Genomic DNA, 11,121 nt, shown 5'->3' on the forward strand with positions numbered 1-11,121 from the left:
CAGAGACTTGAGATTCCCGAGTGGAAATGGGAGCGTGTTACCATGGACTTCGTTGTTGGGCTCCCATTGACTTTGAAAAAAATTGACATTGTATGGGTGATTGTGGATAGGTTGACCAAGTTGGCTCATTTCATTCCGGTGGTGACTACCTATTCTTCAGAGCAGCTGGCTCAGATTTATATCCGCGAGATTGCTTGACTTCATGGAATGCTGGTATCCATCATCTCTAATCGAGGCACGCAGTTTACATGACCCTTCTGGAGGGTCGTACAGCATGACTTAGGTACATGGGTTGAGTTGAGTATAGCATTTCACCCTTCAGACGGACGGACAATCCGAACGCACCATTCCGATATTATAGGATATGCTTCGTGCCTATGTTATAGATTTTGGGGGTTCTTGGGATCAATTCTTGCCGATTGCAGAGTTCGCCTACAACAATAGCTACCAATCGAGTATTCAGATGGCTCCCTATGAGGCCCTATACGGGAGGTGGTGTCATTCTCCAGTTGGTTGGTTTGAGTCGGGTGAGGCTAGATTGTTGGTCATAGATTTGGTATGAGATGCCTTGGAGAAAGTCAAGTTGATCCAGGATCGGCTTCGTACAGCACAGTCTAGGCAGAAGAGTTATGATGATCGAAAGGTTCGTGATATAGCATTTATGGTAGGAGAGCGGGTTTTTCTCCAGGTGTCACTCATGAAGGGTCTGATGAGGTTCGGGAAGAAGGAAAAGTTGTGCCCTAGGTATATCGGTCCTTTTGAGATTCTTGAAAGAGTGAAGGAGGTGGCCTAAAAGCTTGCATTGCAACCTAGCCTATCGGCGGTTCATCCGGTGTTCCATTTTTCTATGCTCCGGAAATATTATGGTGATCTGTCTCATATTTTATATTTCATCTCGGTCCAATTGGACAAGCATTTGACTTATGTTGAGGAGCCGGTGGCCATCTTGGACAGGCAGGTCCGAAAGTTGAGGTCAAAGAACATTGCTTCAATGAAGGTTCAGTGGAGAGGTCAACTAGTCGAGGAGGCGACGTGGTAGACCGAGCATGATATGCGTAGCCGTTATTCTCATCTTTTCACCACTTCAGATATATCTCTATACTCATTCAAGGATGAACAATTGTTTTAAGGGGAGGATGCAATGACTCGGCTGGTCGTTTTGAGTATTTTAGACCTGTTCCCCTATTTATTGCCACCTCTATGTTATATTGTGTTAATGTAACTTGTCAGGGTAGTTGGTTTGGGTTTCGGAGTGGTTGGGACACTTAGTCCCAAAGTTGGAATCTTAAGTTGAAAGAGTTGATCGGAGTTTGACTTTTGTGTACACGACTCCGGAATGGAGTTTTGATGGTTCCGATAGCTTTGTATGGTGATTTTGGATTTAGGAGTATGTCCGGATATTTATTTGGAGGTTCGTGGGTCATTTTGGCTTAAAATAGCGAAAGTTAGAAAGTTGAAGGTTTGGAAGGTTGAGAAGTTTGACCGAGAGTTTACTTTATTGATATCGGGGTCGGATTCTAATTTTGAAAGTTGAAATAGGTCTGTTGTGTCATTTATGACTTGTGTGCAAAATTTGAGGTCAATCGGAGTTGGTTTGGTATGAATTGACGTTAGTTTTGGAAGTTGAATGTTCATAGATTCAATAGGTTTGAATTGGGTTGTGATTCATAGATTTGATGTTGTTTGATGTGATTTTAGGTGCCGAGTACGTCCGTTATGTGATTTAGGACTTGATGGTATGTTTGGACAGGGTCCGGGGGGCCCCGATGTGATTCAGATTGAATCCGAAATCATCTTGGACTTAGAAGAATTTCTATGCAGTTGAGGTTCTGGTGCAATCGCACCTACGCACTTTGGGCCGCAGGTGTGGCACCATAGAAGAGGCATGTGAGCCACAGAAGCGAGTTTGGGGCTGGGTGAGTTGTGACTACAGGTGCGGTCATTTCTCCGCACAAGCGGCTTAGTTCCGTAGATGCGCTTAAAGGTCCGCACAAGCGATTTTTCCTACCTTAATGAAAAGCCGACATGCGATGGATTTTCCGCAAGTGCGAAGCCGCAGAAGCAGCTGTTGGTCCGCATAAGCGGAATAATTTGCAGAAAAGGGCTGGATCGAGGGTTTTGTTCCATTTTTCATCTTTTGCGTTAGAGAGCTCGGTTTTGGGCATTTTGGGAAGGGATTTTAAAAGGAGTTGATCGAGATAAGTGTTTTATAACCCGTATTTGATTGATATTCATGAATCCATCTTTGTTTTTATCATTTAATTAGTGTTATGAGTTGGAAAAATTGGGAAATTTTGTGAAAACTTCCTAAACCATAATTTGATAATTTGAAGATCGATTTGAGGCCGAAATTAGATAATTTTAGTATGGTTGGACTCATTATTGAATGGGTTTTCGGATTTTATAAGTTTGGTCGAGTTTCGAAATGCGAGCCCGAGGTTGACTTTTTGAGTTGACTTTTTGATTTTCTTTAAAGATTGCAACTTTATTATCCGAAATAGTTTCCTATGGTTTGTATTTGTGGAATAAAGTTATTTTGGCTAGACTCGAGCCGTCTGGATTTGGATATTCGTGGAAAGGGCTTATTTGTGGATTGAGTTAGCTTGTTTGAGGTAAGTATCTTGCCTAACTTTGTGTGGAGGAACTACCCCTTAGGAATTTGGATTGATTGTTCTATTTGTGTTATGTGAAAGCCGTGTAAGCAAGGTGACGAGTGTGTACACGGGTTATATATGGTGTTTGACTGGTTTAGGTTATTTAGACTCTTTTCATGCCTTTAATCGAATTGTCACAACATGTTATATCACTCATTAATAATCAACTCTTACGTGTTAACCTACTCTTACATATTTTATTTGATATAGTTACAACTTATTTTACCTCTTACTTATCGTTTTGCCCTTATATGCCTAGTTGAAGTTATAACATTCCTTATTTCCTTGTTACATTTCTAATTGTTGAATTACTCGAATTTGAAATTGTTATTTTGTGAAGTATCTTCTTTTTAAGTTACTGGTGTTGAAGTTGTGAAAGCCGGTATCACGATGAGGTGAAGTTATTAATTGTTGGGATACCTTTCTTGTTTAACAATTTACATTTATTTTGTTATTATTGAGATTCTTGTGCACATTGTGGTTGAGCCATGGGCTATTTGTTGAGGAAACATTGATATTGTTGATTCTTTTAGCAAGTTGTGGCATGTGGGCACTTGAGGTGCGAGTTGTGATTATGTTGTGATATTGATACGCATGCAGTGGTATAAGGCTAAGGGTTGATAAGCATGTGGTGGGATAAGGTGGACTTGATACACGTGTTGCTAGTGGGGGAAACTACTTGAAGCCACGCGGTGTGATAAGGTGGGCTAAAACGCGGGTAGCTATTTCGGGAAAAAATAATTTTCCTAAATATAAGGTTCCCGCGGTGATATAAGGAAAGATTGTGATTGTGATTGTGAAATGAGATTATGAGGCAGTACCTCGGTTGTGATTCTTATTATTATCTCTCATTTAGCTCACTTGTATTTGTCCGCATTATTTTCTTTATATTCTTATTATGTGTTCCTTTCTTGTTGCCTTTATTGCTTTAAATTCAATTGTAGATTATCTTGTTGTATTTATTTATTGCCTCATTTTCCTCATTTCCATTATTAGACTGTACTATACTTGTTCATCTTCTTTTTCTTATTCTAGGAGATGCCTTGACCTGGCCTGGTCACTACTCTACCGAGTTTAGGCTTGATACTTACTGGGTACCGTTGTGGTGTGCTCATACTACTCTTCTGCGCATTTTTTGTGCAGATCCAGGAACTTCAACCCAGGCTAGGCACCACTGAGTAGAGCATTCAGTTTGGAGACTTCAGGGTATACCTGCCTGGCGTTCGCAGGCCTCGGAGTCACCCTCTGTCCTTGCTTTTCTACTGCTTACGCTTTACTAAGACAATGATGTATTAGGGATGTTTCAGTAAATTCGTGTAGAGCTTATAACTCAGTCTCACCAAATTTTGGGATTTTTTGTCAGCAGTATTGTTGAGTTCTTTTATGATAGCTAGATGGTTTAAATTTGAAATTCTATTATTATTTCCGCTATTTCTCCATGTATGTTAGGCCTACCTAGTCTTAGAGATTAGGTGCCATCACGATGTCCTCAGGTGGGAAATTGGGGTCGTGACACATCCTCGTGTTGTAGGTGTTTGACACGTAGTTCGAAGAGTTCCTCTATTCCTGTGGATCGGGATGAACGCCCGACAGTATATTTGAGATTCATCCCTAGATCAGGCCATACAACCTCGGTAGTATATGTACACGATTATTATGGATCGGTCCGTATGACTTCGGTATTACTCGTACGCAATATCGCTAAGAGTCCGGATATACCTGATATTTACTTCATGACTTGAAAATTGATATTGACTTGGTGGTTCTTATTTGTTGAAATAGCATGTGATATTTGAGGATTTTAAATTGATATTTTGTTAAAGAATCACGTTATTTATTGTTTCTTATTCCATCATTATTGTTGTATTTCATGCTTATTTATAATTCTTGCACTTTATTTATTGAGACCACTAGTAAGTGTTGATGTCGACCCCTCGTCACTACTTCTTCGAGGTTAGACGAGATACTTACTGGGTACATGTTGATTTACGTACGCATGCTACACTTCTACACAAATTGCATAGGTAATGAGGTAGGTACATTTAGCATCCGTTCGGGCGCGCATCCACATTATCCGGAGATTTAGTGGTGAGCTTCTCCCCCCGCCCCATGCTCCGATCCGCAACACCCGAGTCTCCTTCCTGTTGAATTTTATATTTTTGTATATTTCATTTCAGACAATAGCTGTAGTGGTTTGTATATTCTACTAGATTGCTCATGCACTTGTAACACCGGGTTTTGGAAAGTTCTAGTAGATGTTTATGGTTTTTCCCTAATATTATAACCATTTCATTTTTATGTTTTATTTATGCTTTATATCACCATGGCTTTCCATACTTAGATTCTTTATTTAATAAAATCCATCATTTCAAAAGTAATAAAATGAGAAATTAAATAGATAGTTCAACTTTGGCTTGCCTAATAGCGACGGTGGGTGCCATCACGCCCTATAGTGAGAATTGGGTCATGACAGGCATAAAGCAGATAGTAAATTTATTATATGGGTACACTCGGTGCAAGTTGGTAGGTATCGAGTAGCGGCCACATCTCATTCCATTTAGGGAGTGACAAATTTGTGATTTCTTTTCTGATGAAGCAAAGATCTTATTAGATATTATGTATATATTTACAAGGTGGTTGACAGAAATGGTGATCAGCTAGGAGAATTATTAAAAACAAGGTTGTATATGGGTGAAATCGAGCCCTTTGGACGCCTCGGTTCCCGCTGAAGTAAACAGAGCATAGATGTGACTGTAAGGAACCGGAGTCGGGGCAAGGAGCCCCTCGAGTCGGGGTCCGAGCAATACACCTACCCTCGGAAAAATAGGGGACACAACCCCTAGGACCGATCGAACCCCAAAACATCAGAGAGCATTACCAGATAATCGAGCACGATAAACAAAGGGCCGTGATATCTATGCCCATCCAGATATTATGGCGTGAATCTCGGCACGTATCGGCAGAAAATCAGTGATTAGTAAAACCGAAGATTTTTACAACTTCTGAAATTGTATTTAGGATAAAACTCCCCCTACTATATAAAGGGGAGTCTAACTATTCATTAGGCATCATTATAACACGCATATCAAGGGAATATACTCTTATTTTCTCTGTTATTCAACGTCTTACTTTTGTTCATTAATTCTTCATTTTCGTGAGCTCGGGATCGAAGGCAAGCATTTTATTAAAGTAGTTACTGAGTCCGGGGTCATTCCCCTTAATTGGTTTGATAATTTATTACGTCCTTTATCTGTTTAATCTAACGCAATTTATCACTTGTATTGAAATAATCCACGTATCCTTAAAACCACATATAAATTTAATTGTTGTCCATTTTTTAGGATAAACAGTATGGCACCCACCGTGGGGCTAAGGATAATAGTCGCAATTTGATACAAATTTCCATAACATACTCTATATTTCAGATCAAATTAAAAATGTCAAATTCTCAATCTGCCCATTTGAACGTTGATATTGAATCCGGCCACCATGGCGAAAACAACAATGTGGTGCCCAGCAAGGAGGTGCCCCCTGTTGACCCCAACGGAGTTCCAGCCACCGACCCAATCGATGCTAACTCACATATGGCTATCGAGGCAAACTTGCCAACCGACCCCTAAAACAGCATTTGCGGGGGAGCCCGATCGATAGCTCGGAGTACACACGACAGCAAAGGCAATGGGATCAACTTGCGGGTGATCTTTGAAATGTTACAGGCTCAACAGGAAAATATAGCCCAGTTGTAGAACCAGATCTGCGCCCCCAGCAAAGTTGAACCCAAACCGTCTTGGGAAAACACTCGCAGAAATGAACCAGTTACAGAAAGGCCGAGTGAAGTTGAACCGGGGACCAACCCTGAGATAATAAAGAAGCTCTAGGAACTGACAAAACAGATGGAATCGGGAGAAAAGTAAATCAAAGCCAACGACAAAAAAGTGGAGACCTATAACTCCAGGGTCAATCAAATCCCAGGAGCGCCACCGATACTGAAAAGCCTTAGATTCAAAGAAGTTTGTCCAAAAGCCTTTCCCTCCGAGCGCAGCTCCGAAGCCGATCCCGAAGAAGTTTTGTATGCCCGAAATTCCAAAGTATAATGGAACGACTGATCCAAACGAATATGTGACCTCCTACATATGTGCCATCAAGCGGAACGACTTGGAAGAGGATGAAGTCGAATCCGTTCTGCTGAAAAGGTTCGAAGAGACCTTGTCAAAAGGAGCTATGATATGGTATCACAACTTGCCCCCTAATTCTATTAACTCATTTTCTATGCTTGCAGATGCCTTTATAAAAGCACAAGCCGGGGCCATTAAGGTCGAGACGAGGAAGTCAAACTTTTTCAAGGTGAAGCAAAGAGATGACGAGTTGCTCAGGGAATTCGTGTTGAGGTTTCAAATGGAACGGATGGATTTGCCCCCGATCGCGGACGATTGGGCCGTTCAGGCATTCACCCAAGGACTCAACCCCCAAAGCTTATTGGTTTTGCAATAGTTGAAGCAAAATTTGATAGAATACCCAGCAGTAACTTGGGCCGACGTCCATAATAGGTGCCAATCATAAATCATGGTTGAAGATGATCAACTCGGGGCCCCTTCCCGATCTTTTTATCCCGTCAGGACTAGCGACAGATCAAAAAGAATTGTCGATCATGAACCAAGATCGAACAGAGATCGGTATCAACCATACAATGGAGATCGAAGGAGTAATGGGTCCGGACGCAACCCTACAAAGAGTGAAAGAAGAAGCGATCGAGGTCATAAAACCAGGGACTCATGAACAAAAATAGTTCTGACATACCCATCAGGTCCAAGGAAGCACCAAGGTTATCGGAGTACAACTTCACCATCGATGTTGTTGGCATCGTATCATCCATCAGACGAATCAGAGATACTAAGTGGCCTCTACCACTGCAATCCGATCCTACCCAAAGGGACCCCAACCTAATGTGTAAATATCATAGAACTCATGGCCACAGAACCGAAAACTAATGACAACTGAGAGAAGAAGTATCCCGGTTATTCAATAACGGACACCTCTGGGAGTTTCTGAGTGATCGAGCCAAAAATCACTTCAGGAATAGGGACTCCAACAAGCAGATCGAGCAAGAGAAACCTCAGCACGTCATTAATATGATCATTGGAGGAGTTGACATCCCTCAAGGTCCGATGTTAAATCGTACTAAATTGTCCATTACAAGGGGAAAACGAACTCGAGATTACGTACCGGAGGGAACCATATCTTTCAACGATGAGGATGCTGAAGGCATCGTATAGCCACCCAATGATGTACTAGTAATATCTATACTCATAAAAAAATCTCGAGTTAAGCGTGTGTTAATTGAACCAGGTAGCTCAACCAATATCATCAGATCGAGGGTCGTGGAACAGCTGGGTCTACAAGACCAAATACTGCCCACAGTTCGAGTTTTTAATGGATTTAACATGGCATGCGAGACCACTAAATGGGAGATAACCCTGCCGGTAAACACTGCCGGAACCGTTCAGGAAAAAAAGTTTTATGTGATCGAAGGAGATATGAGATACAATGCTCTATTCGGAAGGCCATGGATTCACAACATGAGGGCAGTACCCTCAACGCTACATCAGGCGTTGAAATTTCCCACACCGGGAGGAATCAAAATAGTTACGGGGAGCAACCGGCCGCAAAAGAAATGTTCGCAGTCGATGAGGTGGTCCCGATATCCGCACTCTCGACATCAATGAACCCGAGTTTGGTCACCAAGGAAGAAACCAAATAGCCATCACCGACACCAGCCCCGACCGAACTAGAAAGGCAGGAGATAGGTGAGGACAACTATTACGGAATCCCTATGTCTTTCATAGCCCCTGACGATTCCAATGCCACCAAGTCAATGGTCGAGGAGCTGGAGCAAGTCAGATTGATCGAGCACCTGCCCGATCGGAAGGTATACCTGGGCACTGGGCTAACTTCGGAGCTCAGGAAAAAACTCATTGAATTCCTTATAATTAACATAGATTGTTTCACTTGGTCCTATCTTGACATGATAGGGATCCTGCCGGAAATAACTACCCACAAGTTGAGCTTGGATCCGAAGTTTCACCCAGTTAAATAGAAGAGGATACCTGAGTCCGAAGTCAAGCATGCATTCATCAAAGACGAGCTATCCAAACTGCTTAAAATAGGTTCCATTCGGGAAGTTAAGTACCTAGATTGGTTAGCAAACGTAGTGGTAGTGCCTAAAAAGGGAAATAAATTAAGAATGTGTATAGACTACAAAGAGTTAAACAAGGCATGCCCTAAGGACTCTTTTCCTTTGCCTAACATGGATCATATGATCGATGCAATGCCGGCCACGAGATACTCAGCTTTCTCGACGCCTATTCCGGGTACAACCAGATCCGAATGGACCCGGGTGACTAAGAAAATATTTTCTTCATCACTAAATACAACACCTTTTGTTATAATGTAATGTTATTCGGACTATAAAATGCTGGTGCCACTTACCAACACCTAGTAAATCGGATGTTCGAAGAGCAAATAGGAAAATCAATGGAGGTTTACATTGATTACATGTTAGTTAAGTCCCTGTGAACAGAGGACCATTTGGAACCTTTGCAGGAAACCTTCAACATACTGAAGAAATACAATATGAAGCTCAACCCGGAGAAATGCGTATTGGGAGTCAGGTCTAGGAAATTCCTTGGATTCATGGTGTCCAACCAGGGGATCGAGATTAATCCCAACAAGATCAAGGCCATAGAAGACATCACTGTGCTGGACAATGTCAAGGCCTTCCAAAGGCTAACCGGGCGCATAGTCACCCTGGGTCGGTTCATTTCAAGGCCTTTCGATAAGAGCCATCGGTTCTTCTCGTTATTAAAGAAGAAGAATAACTTCTCGTGGACCCCGGAGTAGCCGCAAGCTTTGGAAGAATTCAAACGGTACCTTTTGAGTCCACCCTTGCTTCATACTCCGAAGGCAGATGAGTAGTTGTACCTGTACTTAGCAGTATTCGAGCTAGCGATAAGTGGAGTCCTAGTCCGGGAAGAAGAAGGTACACAATTTCCTATATATTATGTTAGCAGGACTCTATGTGAGGCCGAAACGAGGTATCCTCACCTGGAGAAATTGGCGCTCGCTTTGCTAAGCGCCTCCAGGAAGTTAAGGCCCTATTTTCAATGCTATCCCATATGTGTCGTGACTACTTAGCCCTTGAGGAACATCATGCACAAACCCGAGCTCTCAGGATGATTAGCTAAATGGGCCGTGGAAATTATCCGGTACGATATTGAATATTGACCTCGAACCTCCATCAAATATCAAATTTTGGCAGACTTCGTGGCTGATTGCGTGCCGGCCTTATTACCCGAAGTCGAAAAGGAGTTGTTTTTAACCTCGGGTACCTCCTCAGGGATCTAGACCCTCTTTACGGATGGTGCCTCGAACACAAAGGGGTCCAGACTTGGCATCTTGTTGAAGCCACCCACGGATAACGTAGTTAGGCAATTTAATAAAAATGTGAAATTGACTATCAATGAGGCCGAGTATGAGGCCATGATTGCAGGTCTCGAATTGGCTAAAATCCTGGGGGCCGAAGCAATCGAAGCTAAATGTGATTCCCTCCTCGTGGTGAATCAAGTCAATGGCACATTCGAAGTGAAAGAGGAACGAATGCAAAGATACTTGGATAAACTACATGTAACGCTACATCGATTCAAGGAATGGACCCTACAAAACGTGCCCCGGTATCAAAATAGCGAAGCCGATGCTCTGGCTAACTTGGGGTCGTCGATTGATGACGATGAATTTAGCTTGGGAACGGTCGTACAACTCATGAAATCGGTAGTGGAAGAAGGCCACGCTGAGATAAACTCGACAAGCTTAACCTGGGAGTGGAGAAACAAGTATATAGATTACCTGAAGATAGGGATGTTTCCCTCGGATCCTAAAATATTGAGAGCTCTGCGCACGAAGGCTTCCAGGTTTAGCCTGTCCGAAGAAAACACCCTGTTTAGAAGAACAGTCGATGGTCCACTTAACATATGTCTGGGACCGGGAGACACCGATTATGTTTTGAGGGAAGTTCATGAAGGTACTTACGGGAACCATTCGGGAGACGAATTGTTGGTTCGTAAGATAATCAGAGCCAGATATTATTGGATCAACATGGAGAAAGATGTCAAGGAGTTCGTGCGAAAATGCGATAGCTGTCAGAGGCACACACCAATGATCCATCGGCCCGGGAGGCTACTACATTCGGTCTTGTCACCTTGGCCATTCATGAAATGGGGAATGGACTTCGCCAGTCCCCTGCTATGGGCACCCGGTAAGGCTCAATTTATATTATTTATGACTGACTATTTTTCTAAATGGGCTGAAGCTCAGGCATTTGAGAGCCATAAAATCAAAAGGATCTTGTCAACACCCTATCACCCTAGTGAGAACGGGCAGGCATAGTCTACAAACAAGACCATACTCCAAAACC

The sequence above is a fragment of the Nicotiana tomentosiformis genome, chromosome 5 (assembly GCF_000390325.3).
Source record: "Nicotiana tomentosiformis chromosome 5, ASM39032v3, whole genome shotgun sequence".
NCBI lineage: Eukaryota > Viridiplantae > Streptophyta > Magnoliopsida > Solanales > Solanaceae > Nicotiana > Nicotiana tomentosiformis.